The sequence below is a fragment of the Pristiophorus japonicus genome, chromosome 8 (assembly GCF_044704955.1).
Source record: "Pristiophorus japonicus isolate sPriJap1 chromosome 8, sPriJap1.hap1, whole genome shotgun sequence".
Classification (NCBI taxonomy): domain Eukaryota; kingdom Metazoa; phylum Chordata; class Chondrichthyes; family Pristiophoridae; genus Pristiophorus; species Pristiophorus japonicus.
Genome location: NC_091984.1, coordinates 221179421 through 221196330, shown reverse-complemented (window position 1 = coordinate 221196330; position 16910 = coordinate 221179421). Strand labels below are relative to the sequence as shown.

General features: G+C 49.3%; 13 non-coding genes and 5 pseudogenes across 13 annotated transcripts in view; all 18 read left to right on the top strand.

Moving 5' to 3' along the window:
* The first annotated feature begins 110 nt into the window (after nucleotides 1–110).
* Nucleotides 111–229, top strand: LOC139269683 (5S ribosomal RNA). The gene has a single exon (XR_011594326.1). It is a non-coding gene; the product is annotated as a 5S ribosomal RNA (ribosomal RNA).
* An 870-nt stretch (nucleotides 230–1099) lies between these two features.
* LOC139270127 (5S ribosomal RNA) lies at nucleotides 1100–1218 on the top strand. Its single transcript, XR_011594474.1, has one exon. It is a non-coding gene; the product is annotated as a 5S ribosomal RNA (ribosomal RNA).
* An 842-nt stretch (nucleotides 1219–2060) lies between these two features.
* Nucleotides 2061–2179, top strand: LOC139270126 (5S ribosomal RNA). The gene has a single exon (XR_011594473.1). It is a non-coding gene; the product is annotated as a 5S ribosomal RNA (ribosomal RNA).
* An 870-nt stretch (nucleotides 2180–3049) lies between these two features.
* On the top strand, nucleotides 3050–3168 carry LOC139270125 (5S ribosomal RNA). The gene has a single exon (XR_011594472.1). It is a non-coding gene; the product is annotated as a 5S ribosomal RNA (ribosomal RNA).
* An 870-nt stretch (nucleotides 3169–4038) lies between these two features.
* On the top strand, nucleotides 4039–4157 carry LOC139269565 (5S ribosomal RNA). Its single transcript, XR_011594314.1, has one exon. It is a non-coding gene; the product is annotated as a 5S ribosomal RNA (ribosomal RNA).
* An 870-nt stretch (nucleotides 4158–5027) lies between these two features.
* LOC139270124 (5S ribosomal RNA) lies at nucleotides 5028–5146 on the top strand. The gene has a single exon (XR_011594471.1). It is a non-coding gene; the product is annotated as a 5S ribosomal RNA (ribosomal RNA).
* An 870-nt stretch (nucleotides 5147–6016) lies between these two features.
* LOC139270123 (5S ribosomal RNA) lies at nucleotides 6017–6135 on the top strand. The gene has a single exon (XR_011594470.1). It is a non-coding gene; the product is annotated as a 5S ribosomal RNA (ribosomal RNA).
* An 870-nt stretch (nucleotides 6136–7005) lies between these two features.
* Nucleotides 7006–7124, top strand: LOC139269449 (5S ribosomal RNA). The gene has a single exon (XR_011594301.1). It is a non-coding gene; the product is annotated as a 5S ribosomal RNA (ribosomal RNA).
* An 870-nt stretch (nucleotides 7125–7994) lies between these two features.
* LOC139270122 (5S ribosomal RNA) lies at nucleotides 7995–8113 on the top strand. Its single transcript, XR_011594469.1, has one exon. It is a non-coding gene; the product is annotated as a 5S ribosomal RNA (ribosomal RNA).
* Nucleotides 8114–8983: 870 nt separating this feature from the next.
* On the top strand, nucleotides 8984–9102 carry LOC139269473 (5S ribosomal RNA; annotated as a pseudogene).
* Nucleotides 9103–9972: 870 nt separating this feature from the next.
* On the top strand, nucleotides 9973–10091 carry LOC139269472 (5S ribosomal RNA; annotated as a pseudogene).
* An 870-nt stretch (nucleotides 10092–10961) lies between these two features.
* LOC139270121 (5S ribosomal RNA) lies at nucleotides 10962–11080 on the top strand. Its single transcript, XR_011594468.1, has one exon. It is a non-coding gene; the product is annotated as a 5S ribosomal RNA (ribosomal RNA).
* Nucleotides 11081–11950: 870 nt separating this feature from the next.
* On the top strand, nucleotides 11951–12069 carry LOC139269471 (5S ribosomal RNA; annotated as a pseudogene).
* Nucleotides 12070–12939: 870 nt separating this feature from the next.
* Nucleotides 12940–13058, top strand: LOC139269640 (5S ribosomal RNA; annotated as a pseudogene).
* Nucleotides 13059–13928: 870 nt separating this feature from the next.
* On the top strand, nucleotides 13929–14047 carry LOC139269309 (5S ribosomal RNA). The gene has a single exon (XR_011594192.1). It is a non-coding gene; the product is annotated as a 5S ribosomal RNA (ribosomal RNA).
* Nucleotides 14048–14917: 870 nt separating this feature from the next.
* LOC139270120 (5S ribosomal RNA) lies at nucleotides 14918–15036 on the top strand. Its single transcript, XR_011594467.1, has one exon. It is a non-coding gene; the product is annotated as a 5S ribosomal RNA (ribosomal RNA).
* An 870-nt stretch (nucleotides 15037–15906) lies between these two features.
* On the top strand, nucleotides 15907–16025 carry LOC139269470 (5S ribosomal RNA; annotated as a pseudogene).
* Nucleotides 16026–16895: 870 nt separating this feature from the next.
* Nucleotides 16896–16910, top strand: part of LOC139269375 (5S ribosomal RNA) — a 119-nt gene continuing 104 nt past the window's right edge. Inside the window, exon 1 of the ribosomal RNA XR_011594256.1 lies at nucleotides 16896–16910. This exon is cut by the window's right edge and continues 104 nt beyond it. This is a non-coding gene — a ribosomal RNA (5S ribosomal RNA).

Sequence of the window (16910 nt, the reverse complement as noted above, 5' to 3'; positions counted from 1 at the left end):
GGTGAAATGAATCTTGAGTGCTGATTCCTTGGATGAATGCATGGAAGGAGAAAAAGGAGTGAAGAACAGCCTTATGTCCGTTTAAGTAAAGAGAAAGCCATGACATCGATGCCTACGGCCACACTAGTCTGAAAACGCCTGATCTCGTCTGATCTCGGAAGCTAAGCAGACTGAGGCCTGGTTAGTACTTGGATGGGAGACTGCCTGGGAATACCAGGTGCGGTAGGCTTTTGCTGCCATCCACAGGCTGCTCATGCTTCTGCACACACAGTGCCGTTGATCCATCAACAACCTTTTTGCTGCTCTCTCTTTCACTTTGCTTTCACCATTTCTTTCCTGCACATTCTCCTGCTGCTACACAAATGCAAGGGGGTCGACGCAAGGGACGAAAGAACGCAGAACAACAAAATAAGTTGGCAAAAAAAAACATGCTGGCGCAGGCACACCAGGACACAGCAACAGAGAGGAGAGACAAGGTGCATAGAAACCTGAGAGGGACAAACAGCAAGAGAACAAAGAATCGTGCAGGAAGAGCTGCAATTCAATGCAGGAAAAATGTAAAGCCAACTAGCATGCTGCTGGAATGCATGTGTGTTCATGTGAGGAGTGTTGCAAATCAGAATGCCGAGTAGCAGGCGCCACTTGCCACATGGGGTTCCGAAATGTGGCTACAACAGCGATCTGGCTTAATAATTGGTGGGATTGGAAATGAAACAATCCTGGTGTTTTGGGGGCGGTGGAAGCTCTTTTGGGGGAGGAGAGATTTGGGGATGGGGAGATTTGGGGGAGAGCGATTTGAGGGGATGAGAGATTTCGAGGTTGGCGAGCGTGAGATTGGGGGGTGAATGAGTGAGTGATTTGTGGGTGAGTGAGGGAATGGTGAAAGTCAGGCAGTTTTGAAGCTTGAGGCAAGGCAATGAAGGGTAGGGCTTGTCGTTTGCTTGTGTGGGAGTCAGAGCAGCAAGAGGTGGGTGTGGCGGAAGGAAAATGGTGAAATGAATCTTGAGTGCTGATTCCTTGGATGAATGCATGGAAGGAGAAAAAGGAGTGAAGAACAGCCTTATGTCCGTTTAAGTAAAGAGAAAGCCATGACATCGATGCCTACGGCCACACTAGTCTGAAAACGCCCGATCCCGTCTGATCTCGGAAACCAAGCAGACTGAGGCCTGGTTAGTACTTGGATGGGAGACTGCCTGGGAATACCAGGTGCAGTAGGCTTTTGCTGCCATCCACAGGCTGCTCATGCTTCTGCACATCCATCAACAACCTTTTTGCTGTTCTCTCTTTCACTTTGCTTTCACCATTTCTTTCCTGCACTTTCTCCTGCTGCTACACAAATGCAAGGGACGAAAGAACGCAGAACAACAAAATAAGTTGGCAAAAAAAAACATGCTGGCGCAGGCACACCAGGACACAGCAACAGAGAGGAGAGACAAGGTGCATAGAAACCTGAGAGGGACAAACAGCAAGAGAACAAAGAATCGTGCAGGAAGAGCTGCAATTCAATGCAGGAAAAATGTAAAGCCAACTAGCATGCTGCTGGAATGCATGTGTGTTCATGTGAGGAGTGTTGCAAATCAGAATGCCGAGTAGCAGGCGCCACTTGCCACATGGGGTTCCGAAATGTGGCTACAACAGCGATCTGGCTTAATAATTGGTGGGATTGGAAATGAAACAATCCTGGTGTTTTGGGGGCGGTGGAAGCTTTTTTGGGGGAGGAGAGATTTGGGGATGGGGAGATTTGGGGGAGAGCGATTTGAGGGGATGAGAGATTTCGAGGTTGGCGAGCGTGAGATTGGGGGGTGAATGAGTGAGTGATTTGTGGGTGAGTGAGGGAATGGTGAAAGTCAGGCAGTTTTGAAGCTTGAGGCAAGGCAATGAAGGGTAGGGCTTGTCGTTTGCTTGTGTGGGAGTCAGAGCAGCAAGAGGTGGGTGTGGCGGAAGGAAAATGGTGAAATGAATCTTGAGTGCTGATTCCTTGGATGAATGCATGGAAGGAGAAAAAGGAGTGAAGAACAGCCTTATGTCCGTTTAAGTAAAGAGAAAGCCATGATATCAATGCCTACGGCCACACTAGTCTGAAAACGCCCGATCCCGTCTGATCTCGGAAACCAAGCAGACTGAGGCCTGGTTAGTACTTGGATGGGAGACTGCCTGGGAATACCAGGTGCAGTAGGCTTTTGCTGCCATCCACAGGCTGCTCATGCTTCTGCACACACAGTGCCGTTGATCCATCAACAACCTTTTTGCTGCTCTCTCTTTCACTTTGCTTTCACCATTTCTTTCCTGCACATTCTCCTGCTGCTACACAAATGCAAGGGGGTCGACGCAAGGGACGAAAGAACGCAGAACAACAAAATAAGTTGGCAAAAAAAAACATGCTGGCGCAGGCACACCAGGACACAGCAACAGAGAGGAGAGACAAGGTGCCTAGAAACCTGAGAGGGACAAACAGCAAGAGAACAAAGAATCGTGCAGGAAGAGCTGCAATTCAATGCAGGAAAAATGTAAAGCCAACTAGCATGCTGCTGGAATGCATGTGTGTTCATGTGAGGAGTGTTGCAAATCAGAATGCCGAGTAGCAGGCGCCACTTGCCACATGGGGTTCCGAAATGTGGCTACAACAGCGATCTGGCTTAATAATTGGTGGGATTGGAAATGAAACAATCCTGGTGTTTTGGGGGCGGTGGAAGCTTTTTTGGGGGAGGAGAGATTTGGGGATGGGGAGATTTGGGGGAGAGCGATTTGAGGGGATGAGAGATTTCGAGGTTGGCGAGCGTGAGATTGGGGGGTGAATGAGTGAGTGATTTGTGGGTGAGTGAGGGAATGGTGAAAGTCAGGCAGTTTTGAAGCTTGAGGCAAGGCAATGAAGGGTAGGGCTTGTCGTTTGCTTGTGTGGGAGTCAGAGCAGCAAGAGGTGGGTGTGGCGGAAGGAAAATGTTGAAATGAATCTTGAGTGCTGATTCCTTGGATGAATGCATGGAAGGAGAAAAAGGAGTGAAGAACAGCCTTATGTCCGTTTAAGTAAAGAGAAAGCCATGACATCGATGCCTACGGCCACACTAGTCTGAAAACGCCCGATCCCGTCTGATCTCGGAAACCAAGCAGACTGAGGCCTGGTTAGTACTTGGATGGGAGACTGCCTGGGAATACCAGGTGCAGTAGGCTTTTGCTGCCAACCACAGGCTGCTCATGCTTCTGCACACACAGTGCCGTTGATCCATCAACAACCTTTTTGCTGCTCTCTCTCTCACTTTGCTTTCACCATTTCTTTCCTGCACATTTTCCTGCTGCTACACAAATGCAAGGGGGTCGACGCAAGGGACGAAAGAACGCAGAACAACAAAATAAGTTGGCAAAAAAATACACGCTGGCGCAGGCACACCAGGACGCAGCAACAGAGAGGAGAGACAAGGTGCATAGAAACCTGAGAGGGACAAACAGCAAGAGAACAAAGAATCGTGCAGGAAGAGCTGCAATTCAATGCAGGAAAAATGTAAAGCCAACTAGCATGCTGCTGGAATGCATGTGTGTTCATGTGAGGAGTGTTGCAAATCAGAATGCCGAGTAGCAGGCGCCACTTGCCACATGGGGTTCCGAAATGTGGCTACAACAGCGATCTGGCTTAATAATTGGTAGGATTGGAAATGAAACAATCCTGGTGTTTTGGGGGCGGTGGAAGCTTTTTTGGGGGAGGAGAGATTTGGGGATGGGGAGATTTGGGGGAGAGCGATTTGAGGGGATGAGAGATTTCGAGGTTGGCGAGCGTGAGATTGGGGGGTGAATGAGTGAGTGATTTGTGGGTGAGTGAGGGAATGGTGAAAGTCAGGCAGTTTTGAAGCTTGAGGCAAGGCAATGAAGGGTAGGGCTTGTCGTTTGCTTGTGTGGGAGTCAGAGCAGCAAGAGGTGGGTGTGGCGGAAGGAAAATGGTGAAATGAATCTTGAGTGCTGATTCCTTGGATGAATGCATGGAAGGAGAAAAAGGAGTGAAGAACAGCCTTATGTCCGTTTAAGTAAAGAGAAAGCCATGACATCGATGCCTACGGCCACACTAGTCTGAAAACGCCTGATCTCGTCTGATCTCGGAAGCTAAGCAGACTGAGGCCTGGTTAGTACTTGGATGGGAGACTGCCTGGGAATACCAGGTGCGGTAGGCTTTTGCTGCCATCCACAGGCTGCTCATGCTTCTGCACACACAGTGCCGTTGATCCATCAACAACCTTTTTGCTGCTCTCTCTTTCACTTTGCTTTCACCATTTCTTTCCTGCACATTCTCCTGCTGCTACACAAATGCAAGGGGGTCGACGCAAGGGACGAAAGAATGCAGAACAACAAAATAAGTTGGCAAAAAAAAACATGCTGGCGCAGGCACACCAGGACACAGCAACAGAGAGGAGAGACAAGGTGCATAGAAACCTGAGAGGGACAAACAGCAAGAGAACAAAGAATCGTGCAGGAAGAGCTGCAATTCAATGCAGGAAAAATGTAAAGCCAACTAGCATGCTGCTGGAATGCATGTGTGTTCATGTGAGGAGTGTTGCAAATCAGAATGCCGAGTAGCAGGCGCCACTTGCCACATGGGGTTCCGAAATGTGGCTACAACAGCGATCTGGCTTAATAATTGGTGGGATTGGAAATGAAACAATCCTGGTGTTTTGGGGGCGGTGGAAGCTCTTTTGGGGGAGGAGAGATTTGGGGATGGGGAGATTTGGGGGAGAGCGATTTGAGGGGATGAGAGATTTCGAGGTTGGCGAGCGTGAGATTGGGGGGTGAATGAGTGAGTGATTTGTGGGTGAGTGAGGGAATGGTGAAAGTCAGGCAGTTTTGAAGCTTGAGGCAAGGCAATGAAGGGTAGGGCTTGTCGTTTGCTTGTGTGGGAGTCAGAGCAGCAAGAGGTGGGTGTGGCGGAAGGAAAATGGTGAAATGAATCTTGAGTGCTGATTCCTTGGATGAATGCATGGAAGGAGAAAAAGGAGTGAAGAACAGCCTTATGTCCGTTTAAGTAAAGAGAAAGCCATGACATCGATGCCTACGGCCACACTAGTCTGAAAACGCCCGATCCCGTCTGATCTCGGAAACCAAGCAGACTGAGGCCTGGTTAGTACTTGGATGGGAGACTGCCTGGGAATACCAGGTGCAGTAGGCTTTTGCTGCCATCCACAGGCTGCTCATGCTTCTGCACACACAGTGCCGTTGATCCATCAACAACCTTTTTGCTGCTCTCTCTCTCACTTTGCTTTCACCATTTCTTTCCTGCACATTCTCCTGCTGCTACACAAATGCAAGGGGGTCGACGCAAGGGACGAAAGAACGCAGAACAACAAAATAAGTTGGCAAAAAAATACACGCTGGCGCAGGCACACCAGGACGCAGCAACAGAGTGGAGAGACAAGGTGCATAGAAACCTGAGAGGGACAAACAGCAAGAGAACAAAGAATCGTGCAGGAAGATCTGCAATTCAATGCAGGAAAAATGTAAAGCCAACTAGCATGCTGCTGGAATGCATGTGTGTTCATGTGAGGAGTGTTGCAAATCAGAATGCCGAGTAGCAGGCGCCACTTGCCACATGGGGTTCCGAAATGTGGCTACAACAGCGATCTGGCTTAATAATTGGTGGGATTGGAAATGAAACAATCCTGGTGTTTTGGGGGCGGTGGAAGCTTTTTTGGGGGAGGAGAGATTTGGGGATGGGGAGATTTGGGGGAGAGCGATTTGAGGGGATGAGAGATTTCGAGGTTGGCGAGCGTGAGATTGGGGGGTGAATGAGTGAGTGATTTGTGGGTGAGTGAGGGAATGGTGAAAGTCAGGCAGTTTTGAAGCTTGAGGCAAGGCAATGAAGGGTAGGGCTTGTCGTTTGCTTGTGTGGGAGTCAGAGCAGCAAGAGGTGGGTGTGGCGGAAGGAAAATGGTGAAATGAATCTTGAGTGCTGATTCCTTGGATGAATGCATGGAAGGAGAAAAAGGAGTGAAGAACAGCCTTATGTCCGTTTAAGTAAAGAGAAAGCCATGACATCGATGCCTACGGCCACACTAGTCTGAAAACGCCCGATCCCGTCTGATCTCGGAAACCAAGCAGACTGAGGCCTGGTTAGTACTTGGATGGGAGACTGCCTGGGAATACCAGGTGCAGTAGGCTTTTGCTGCCAACCACAGGCTGCTCATGCTTCTGCACACACAGTGCCGTTGATCCATCAACAACCTTTTTGCTGCTCTCTCTCTCACTTTGCTTTCACCATTTCTTTCCTGCACATTTTCCTGCTGCTACACAAATGCAAGGGGGTCGACGCAAGGGACGAAAGAACGCAGAACAACAAAATAAGTTGGCAAAAAAATACACGCTGGCGCAGGCACACCAGGACGCAGCAACAGAGAGGAGAGACAAGGTGCATAGAAACCTGAGAGGGACAAACAGCAAGAGAACAAAGAATCGTGCAGGAAGAGCTGCAATTCAATGCAGGAAAAATGTAAAGCCAACTAGCATGCTGCTGGAATGCATGTGTGTTCATGTGAGGAGTGTTGCAAATCAGAATGCCGAGTAGCAGGCGCCACTTGCCACATGGGGTTCCGAAATGTGGCTACAACAGCGATCTGGCTTAATAATTGGTAGGATTGGAAATGAAACAATCCTGGTGTTTTGGGGGCGGTGGAAGCTTTTTTGGGGGAGGAGAGATTTGGGGATGGGGAGATTTGGGGGAGAGCGATTTGAGGGGATGAGAGATTTCGAGGTTGGCGAGCGTGAGATTGGGGGGTGAATGAGTGAGTGATTTGTGGGTGAGTGAGGGAATGGTGAAAGTCAGGCAGTTTTGAAGCTTGAGGCAAGGCAATGAAGGGTAGGGCTTGTCGTTTGCTTGTGTGGGAGTCAGAGCAGCAAGAGGTGGGTGTGGCGGAAGGAAAATGGTGAAATGAATCTTGAGTGCTGATTCCTTGGATGAATGCATGGAAGGAGAAAAAGGAGTGAAGAACAGCCTTATGTCCGTTTAAGTAAAGAGAAAGCCATGACATCGATGCCTACGGCCACACTAGTCTGAAAACGCCTGATCTCGTCTGATCTCGGAAGCTAAGCAGACTGAGGCCTGGTTAGTACTTGGATGGGAGACTGCCTGGGAATACCAGGTGCGGTAGGCTTTTGCTGCCATCCACAGGCTGCTCATGCTTCTGCACACACAGTGCCGTTGATCCATCAACAACCTTTTTGCTGCTCTCTCTTTCACTTTGCTTTCACCATTTCTTTCCTGCACATTCTCCTGCTGCTACACAAATGCAAGGGGGTCGACGCAAGGGACGAAAGAATGCAGAACAACAAAATAAGTTGGCAAAAAAAAACATGCTGGCGCAGGCACACCAGGACACAGCAACAGAGAGGAGAGACAAGGTGCATAGAAACCTGAGAGGGACAAACAGCAAGAGAACAAAGAATCGTGCAGGAAGAGCTGCAATTCAATGCAGGAAAAATGTAAAGCCAACTAGCATGCTGCTGGAATGCATGTGTGTTCATGTGAGGAGTGTTGCAAATCAGAATGCCGAGTAGCAGGCGCCACTTGCCACATGGGGTTCCGAAATGTGGCTACAACAGCGATCTGGCTTAATAATTGGTGGGATTGGAAATGAAACAATCCTGGTGTTTTGGGGGCGGTGGAAGCTCTTTTGGGGGAGGAGAGATTTGGGGATGGGGAGATTTGGGGGAGAGCGATTTGAGGGGATGAGAGATTTCGAGGTTGGCGAGCGTGAGATTGGGGGGTGAATGAGTGAGTGATTTGTGGGTGAGTGAGGGAATGGTGAAAGTCAGGCAGTTTTGAAGCTTGAGGCAAGGCAATGAAGGGTAGGGCTTGTCGTTTGCTTGTGTGGGAGTCAGAGCAGCAAGAGGTGGGTGTGGCGGAAGGAAAATGGTGAAATGAATCTTGAGTGCTGATTCCTTGGATGAATGCATGGAAGGAGAAAAAGGAGTGAAGAACAGCCTTATGTCCGTTTAAGTAAAGAGAAAGCCATGACATCGATGCCTACGGCCACACTAGTCTGAAAACGCCCGATCCCGTCTGATCTCGGAAACCAAGCAGACTGAGGCCTGGTTAGTACTTGGATGGGAGACTGCCTGGGAATACCAGGTGCAGTAGGCTTTTGCTGCCATCCACAGGCTGCTCATGCTTCTGCACACACAGTGCCGTTGATCCATCAACAACCTTTTTGCTGCTCTCTCTCTCACTTTGCTTTCACCATTTCTTTCCTGCACATTCTCCTGCTGCTACACAAATGCAAGGGGGTCGACGCAAGGGACGAAAGAACGCAGAACAACAAAATAAGTTGGCAAAAAAATACACGCTGGCGCAGGCACACCAGGACGCAGCAACAGAGTGGAGAGACAAGGTGCATAGAAACCTGAGAGGGACAAACAGCAAGAGAACAAAGAATCGTGCAGGAAGATCTGCAATTCAATGCAGGAAAAATGTAAAGCCAACTAGCATGCTGCTGGAATGCATGTGTGTTCATGTGAGGAGTGTTGCAAATCAGAATGCCGAGTAGCAGGCGCCACTTGCCACATGGGGTTCCGAAATGTGGCTACAACAGCGATCTGGCTTAATAATTGGTGGGATTGGAAATGAAACAATCCTGGTGTTTTGGGGGCGGTGGAAGCTTTTTTGGGGGAGGAGAGATTTGGGGATGGGGAGATTTGGGGGAGAGCGATTTGAGGGGATGAGAGATTTCGAGGTTGGCGAGCGTGAGATTGGGGGGTGAATGAGTGAGTGATTTGTGGGTGAGTGAGGGAATGGTGAAAGTCAGGCAGTTTTGAAGCTTGAGGCAAGGCAATGAAGGGTAGGGCTTGTCGTTTGCTTGTGTGGGAGTCAGAGCAGCAAGAGGTGGGTGTGGCGGAAGGAAAATGGTGAAATGAATCTTGAGTGCTGATTCCTTGGATGAATGCATGGAAGGAGAAAAAGGAGTGAAGAACAGCCTTATGTCCGTTTAAGTAAAGAGAAAGCCATGACATCGATGCCTACGGCCACACTAGTCTGAAAACGCCCGATCCCGTCTGATCTCGGAAACCAAGCAGAGTCAGGCCTGGTTAGTACTTGGATGGGAGACTGCCTGGGAATACCAGGTGCAGTAGGCTTTTGCTGCCATCCACAGGCTGCTCATGCTTCTGCACACACAGTGCCGTTGATCCATCAACAACCTTTTTGCTGCTCTCTCTCTCACTTTGCTTTCACCATTTCTTTCCTGCACATTCTCCTGCTGCTACACAAATGCAAGGGGGTCGACGCAAGGGACGAAAGAACGCAGAACAACAAAATAAGTTGGCAAAAAAATACACGCTGGCGCAGGCACACCAGGACGCAGCAACAGAGTGGAGAGACAAGGTGCATAGAAACCTGAGAGGGACAAACAGCAAGAGAACAAAGAATCGTGCAGGAAGATCTGCAATTCAATGCAGGAAAAATGTAAAGCCAACTAGCATGCTGCTGGAATGCATGTGTGTTCATGTGAGGAGTGTTGCAAATCAGAATGCCGAGTAGCAGGCGCCACTTGCCACATGGGGTTCCGAAATGTGGCTACAACAGCGATCTGGCTTAATAATTGGTGGGATTGGAAATGAAACAATCCTGGTGTTTTGGGGGCGGTGGAAGCTTTTTTGGGGGAGGAGAGATTTGGGGATGGGGAGATTTGGGGGAGAGCGATTTGAGGGGATGAGAGATTTCGAGGTTGGCGAGCGTGAGATTGGGGGGTGAATGAGTGAGTGATTTGTGGGTGAGTGAGGGAATGGTGAAAGTCAGGCAGTTTTGAAGCTTGAGGCAAGGCAATGAAGGGTAGGGCTTGTCGTTTGCTTGTGTGGGAGTCAGAGCAGCAAGAGGTGGGTGTGGCGGAAGGAAAATGGTGAAATGAATCTTGAGTGCTGATTCCTTGGATGAATGCATGGAAGGAGAAAAAGGAGTGAAGAACAGCCTTATGTCCGTTTAAGTAAAGAGAAAGCCATGACATCGATGCCTACGGCCACACTAGTCTGAAAACGCCCGATCCCGTCTGATCTCGGAAACCAAGCAGAGTCAGGCCTGGTTAGTACTTGGATGGGAGACTGCCTGGGAATACCAGGTGCAGTAGGCTTTTGCTGCCATCCACAGGCTGCTCATGCTTCTGCACACACAGTGCCGTTGATCCATCAACAACCTTTTTGCTGCTCTCTCTCTCACTTTGCTTTCACCATTTCTTTCCTGCACATTTTCCTGCTGCTACACAAATGCAAGGGGGTCGACGCAAGGGACGAAAGAACGCAGAACAACAAAATAAGTTGGCAAAAAAATACACGCTGGCGCAGGCACACCAGGACGCAGCAACAGAGAGGAGAGACAAGGTGCATAGAAACCTGAGAGGGACAAACAGCAAGAGAACAAAGAATCGTGCAGGAAGAGCTGCAATTCAATGCAGGAAAAATGTAAAGCCAACTAGCATACTGCTGGAATGCATGTGTGTTCATGTGAGGAGTGTTGCAAATCAGAATGCCGAGTAGCAGGCGCCACTTGCCACATGGGGTTCCGAAATGTGGCTACAACAACGATCTGGCTTAATAATTGGTGGGATTGGAAATGAAACAATCCTGGTGTTTTGGGGGCGGTGGAAGCTTTTTTGGGGGAGGAGAGATTTGGGGATGGGGAGATTTGGGGGAGAGCGATTTGAGGGGATGAGAGATTTCGAGGTTGGCGAGCGTGAGATTGGGGGGTGAATGAGTGAGTGATTTGTGGGTGAGTGAGGGAATGGTGAAAGTCAGGCAGTTTTGAAGCTTGAGGCAAGGCAATGAAGGGTAGGGCTTGTCGTTTGCTTGTGTGGGAGTCAGAGCAGCAAGAGATGGGTGTGGCGGAAGGAAAATGGTGAAATGAATCTTGAGTGCTGATTCCTTGGATGAATGCATGGAAGGAGAAAAAGGAGTGAAGAACAGCCTTATGTCCGTTTAAGTAAAGAGAAAGCCATGACATCGATGCCTACGGCCACACTAGTCTGAAAACGCCCGATCCCGTCTGATCTCGGAAACCAAGCAGACTGAGGCCTGGTTAGTACTTGGATGGGAGACTGCCTGGGAATACCAGGTGCAGTAGGCTTTTGCTGCCATCCACAAGCTGCTCATGCTTCTGCACACACAGTGCCGTTGATCCATCAACAACCTTTTTGCTGCTCTCTCTCTCACTTTGCTTTCACCATTTCTTTCCTGCACATTCTCCTGCTGCTACACAAATGCAAGGGGGTCGACGCAAGGGACGAAAGAACGCAGAACAACAAAATAAGTTGGCAAAAAAATACACGCTGGCGCAGGCACACCAGGACGCAGCAACAGAGTGGAGAGACAAGGTGCATAGAAACCTGAGAGGGACAAACAGCAAGAGAACAAAGAATCGTGCAGGAAGAGCTGCAATTCAATGCAGGAAAAATGTAAAGCCAACTAGCATGCTGCTGGAATGCATGTGTGTTCATGTGAGGAGTGTTGCAAATCAGAATGCCGAGTAGCAGGCGCCACTTGCCACATGGGGTTCCGAAATGTGGCTACAACAGCGATCTGGCTTAATAATTGGTGGGATTGGAAATGAAACAATCCTGGTGTTTTGGGGGCGGTGGAAGCTTTTTTGGGGGAGGAGAGATTTGGGGATGGGGAGATTTGGGGGAGAGCGATTTGAGGGGATGAGAGATTTCGAGGTTGGCGAACGTGAGATTGGGGGGTGAATGAGTGAGTGATTTGTGGGTGAGTGAGGGAATGGTGAAAGTCAGGCAGTTTTGAAGCTTGAGGCAAGGCAATGAAGGGTAGGGCTTGTCGTTTGCTTGTGTGGGAGTCAGAGCAGCAAGAGGTGGGTGTGGCGGAAGGAAAATGGTGAAATGAATCTTGAGTGCTGATTCCTTGGATGAATGCATGGAAGGAGAAAAAGGAGTGAAGAACAGCCTTATGTCCGTTTAAGTAAAGAGAAAGCCATGACATCGATGCCTACGGCCACACTAGTCTGAAAACGCCCGATCCCGTCTGATCTCGGAAACCAAGCAGAGTCAGGCCTGGTTAGTACTTGGATGGGAGACTGCCTGGGAATACCAGGTGCAGTAGGCTTTTGCTGCCATCCACAGGCTGCTCATGCTTCTGCACACACAGTGCCGTTGATCCATCAACAACCTTTTTGCTGCTCTCTCTCTCACTTTGCTTTCACCATTTCTTTCCTGCACATTCTCCTGCTGCTACACAAATGCAAGGGGGTCGACGCAAGGGACGAAAGAACGCAGAACAACAAAATAAGTTGGCAAAAAAATACACGCTGGCGCAGGCACACCAGGACGCAGCAACAGAGAGGAGAGACAAGGTGCATAGAAACCTGAGAGGGACAAACAGCAAGAGAACAAAGAATCGTGCAGGAAGAGCTGCAATTCAATGCAGGAAAAATGTAAAGCCAACTAGCATGCTGCTGGAATGCATGTGTGTTCATGTGAGGAGTGTTGCAAATCAGAATGCCGAGTAGCAGGCGCCACTTGCCACATGGGGTTCCGAAATGCGGCTACAACAGCGATCTGGCTTAATAATTGGTGGGATTGGAAATGAAACAATCCTGGTGTTTTGGGGGCGGTGGAAGCTTTTTTGGGGGAGGAGAGATTTGGGGATGGGGAGATTTGGGGGAGAGCGATTTGAGGGGATGAGAGATTTCGAGGTTGGCGAGCGTGAGATTGGGGGGTGAATGAGTGAGTGATTTGTGGGTGAGTGAGGGAATGGTGAAAGTCATGCAGTTTTGAAGCTTGAGGCAAGGCAATGAAGGGTAGGGCTTGTCGTTTGCTTGTGTGGGAGTCAGAGCAGCAAGAGGTGGGTGTGGCGGAAGGAAAATGGTGAAATGAATCTTGAGTGCTGATTCCTTGGATGAATGCATGGAAGGAGAAAAAGGAGTGAAGAACAGCCTTATGTCCGTTTAAGTAAAGAGAAAGCCATGACATCGATGCCTACGGCCACACTAGTCTGAAAACGCCCGATCCAGTCTGATCTCGGAAACCAAGCAGAGTCAGGCCTGGTTAGTACTTGGATGGGAGACTGCCTGGGAATACCAGGTGCAGTAGGCTTTTGCTGCCATCCACAGGCTGCTCATGCTTCTGCACACACAGTGCCGTTGATCCATCAACAACCTTTTTGCTGCTCTCTCTCTCACTTTGCTTTCACCATTTCTTTCCTGCACATTTTCCTGCTGCTACACAAATGCAAGGGGGTCGACGCAAGGGACGAAAGAACGCAGAACAACAAAATAAGTTGGCAAAAAAATACACGCTGGCGCAGGCACACCAGGACGCAGCAACAGAGAGGAGAGACAAGGTGCATAGAAACCTGAGAGGGACAAACAGCAAGAGAACAAAGAATCGTGCAGGAAGAGCTGCAATTCAATGCAGGAAAAATGTAAAGCCAACTAGCATACTGCTGGAATGCATGTGTGTTCATGTGAGGAGTGTTGCAAATCAGAATGCCGAGTAGCAGGCGCCACTTGCCACATGGGGTTCCGAAATGTGGCTACAACAACGATCTGGCTTAATAATTGGTGGGATTGGAAATGAAACAATCCTGGTGTTTTGGGGGCGGTGGAAGCTTTTTTGGGGGAGGAGAGATTTGGGGATGGGGAGATTTGGGGGAGAGCGATTTGAGGGGATGAGAGATTTCGAGGTTGGCGAGCGTGAGATTGGGGGGTGAATGAGTGAGTGATTTGTGGGTGAGTGAGGGAATGGTGAAAGTCAGGCAGTTTTGAAGCTTGAGGCAAGGCAATGAAGGGTAGGGCTTGTCGTTTGCTTGTGTGGGAGTCAGAGCAGCAAGAGGTGGGTGTGGCGGAAGGAAAATGGTGAAATGAATCTTGAGTGCTGATTCCTTGGATGAATGCATGGAAGGAGAAAAAGGAGTGAAGAACAGCCTTATGTCCGTTTAAGTAAAGAGAAAGCCATGACATCGATGCCTACGGCCACACTAGTCTGAAAACGCCTGATCCCGTCTGATCTCGGAAACCAAGCAGACTGAGGCCTGGTTAGTACTTGGATGGGAGACTGCCTGGGAATACCAGGTGCAGTAGGCTTTTGCTGCCATCCACAGGCTGCTCATGCTTCTGCACACACAGTGCCGTTGATCCATCAACAACCTTTTTGCTGCTCTCTCTCTCACTTTGCTTTCACCATTTCTTTCCTGCACATTCTCCTGCTGCTACACAAATGCAAGGGGGTCGACGCAAGGGACGAAAGAACGCAGAACAACAAAATAAGTTGGCAAAAAAATACACGCTGGCGCAGGCACACCAGGACGCAGCAACAGAGAGGAGAGACAAGGTGCATAGAAACCTGAGAGGGACAAACAGCAAGAGAACAAAGAATCGTGCAGGAAGAGCTGCAATTCAATGCAGGAAAAATGTAAAGCCAACTAGCATGCTGCTGGAATGCATGTGTGTTCATGTGAGGAGTGTTGCAAATCAGAATGCCGAGTAGCAGGCGCCACTTGCCACATGGGGTTCCGAAATGTGGCTACAACAGCGATCTGGCTTAATAATTGGTGGGATTGGAAATGAAACAATCCTGGTGTTTTGGGGGCGGTGGAAGCTTTTTTGGGGGAGGAGAGATTTGGGGATGGGGAGATTTGGGGGAGAGCGATTTGAGGGGATGAGAGATTTCGAGGTTGGCGAGCGTGAGATTGGGGGGTGAATGAGTGAGTGATTTGTGGGTGAGTGAGGGAATGGTGAAAGTCAGGCAGTTTTGAAGCTTGAGGCAAGGCAATGAAGGGTAGGGCTTGTCGTTTGCTTGTGTGGGAGTCAGAGCAGCAAGAGATGGGTGTGGCGGAAGGAAAATGGTGAAATGAATCTTGAGTGCTGATTCCTTGGATGAATGCATGGAAGGAGAAAAAGGAGTGAAGAACAGCCTTATGTCCGTTTAAGTAAAGAGAAAGCCATGACATCGATGCCTACGGCCACACTAGTCTGAAAACGCCCGATCCCGTCTGATCTCGGAAACCAAGCAGACTGAGGCCTGGTTAGTACTTGGATGGGAGACTGCCTGGGAATACCAGGTGCAGTAGGCTTTTGCTGCCATCCACAGGCTGCTCATGCTTCTGCACACACAGTGCCGTTGATCCATCAACAACCTTTTTGCTGCTCTCTCTCTCACTTTGCTTTCACCATTTCTTTCCTGCACATTCTCCTGCTGCTACACAAATGCAAGGGGGTCGACGCAAGGGACGAAAGAACGCAGAACAACAAAATAAGTTGGCAAAAAAATACACGCTGGCGCAGGCACACCAGGACGCAGCAACAGAGAGGAGAGACAAGGTGCATAGAAACCTGAGAGGGACAAACAGCAAGAGAACAAAGAATCGTGCAGGAAGAGCTGCAATTCAATGCAGGAAAAATGTAAAGCCAACTAGCATGCTGCTGGAATGCATGTGTGTTCATGTGAGGAGTGTTGCAAATCAGAATGCCGAGTAGCAGGCGCCACTTGCCACATGGGGTTCCGAAATGTGGCTACAACAGCGATCTGGCTTAATAATTGGTGGGATTGGAAATGAAACAATCCTGGTGTTTTGGGGGCGGTGGAAGCTTTTTTGGGGGAGGAGAGATTTGGGGATGGGGAGATTTGGGGGAGAGCGATTTGAGGGGATGAGAGATTTCGAGGTTGGCGAGCGTGAGATTGGGGGGTGAATGAGTGAGTGATTTGTGGGTGAGTGAGGGAATGGTGAAAGTCAGGCAGTTTTGAAGCTTGAGGCAAGGCAATGAAGGGTAGGGCTTGTCGTTTGCTTGTGTGGGAGTCAGAGCAGCAAGAGGTGGGTGTGGCGGAAGGAAAATGGTGAAATGAATCTTGAGTGCTGATTCCTTGGATGAATGCATGGAAGGAGAAAAAGGAGTGAAGAACAGCCTTATGTCCGTTTAAGTAAAGAGAAAGCCATGACATCGATGCCTACGGCCACACTAGTCTGAAAACGCCCGATCCCGTCTGATCTCGGAAACCAAGCAGAGTCAGGCCTGGTTAGTACTTGGATGGGAGACTGCCTGGGAATACCAGGTGCAGTAGGCTTTTGCTGCCATCCACAGGCTGCTCATGCTTCTGCACACACAGTGCCGTTGATCCATCAACAACCTTTTTGCTGCTCTCTCTCTCACTTTGCTTTCACCATTTCTTTCCTGCACATTCTCCTGCTGCTACACAAATGCAAGGGGGTCGACGCAAGGGACGAAAGAACGCAGAACAACAAAATAAGTTGGCAAAAAAATACACGCTGGCGCAGGCACACCAGGACGCAGCAACAGAGAGGAGAGACAAGGTGCATAGAAACCTGAGAGGGACAAACAGCAAGAGAACAAAGAATCGTGCAGGAAGAGCTGCAATTCAATGCAGGAAAAATGTAAAGCCAACTAGCATGCTGCTGGAATGCATGTGTGTTCATGTGAGGAGTGTTGCAAATCAGAATGCCGAGTAGCAGGCGCCACTTGCCACATGGGGTTCCGAAATGCGGCTACAACAGCGATCTGGCTTAATAATTGGTGGGATTGGAAATGAAACAATCCTGGTGTTTTGGGGGCGGTGGAAGCTTTTTTGGGGGAGGAGAGATTTGGGGATGGGGAGATTTGGGGGAGAGCGATTTGAGGGGATGAGAGATTTCGAGGTTGGCGAGCGTGAGATTGGGGGGTGAATGAGTGAGTGATTTGTGGGTGAGTGAGGGAATGGTGAAAGTCATGCAGTTTTGAAGCTTGAGGCAAGGCAATGAAGGGTAGGGCTTGTCGTTTGCTTGTGTGGGAGTCAGAGCAGCAAGAGGTGGGTGTGGCGGAAGGAAAATGTTGAAATGAATCTTGAGTGCTGATTCCTTGGATGAATGCATGGAAGGAGAAAAAGGAGTGAAGAACAGCCTTATGTCCGTTTAAGTAAAGAGAAAGCCATGACATCGATGCCTACGGCCACACT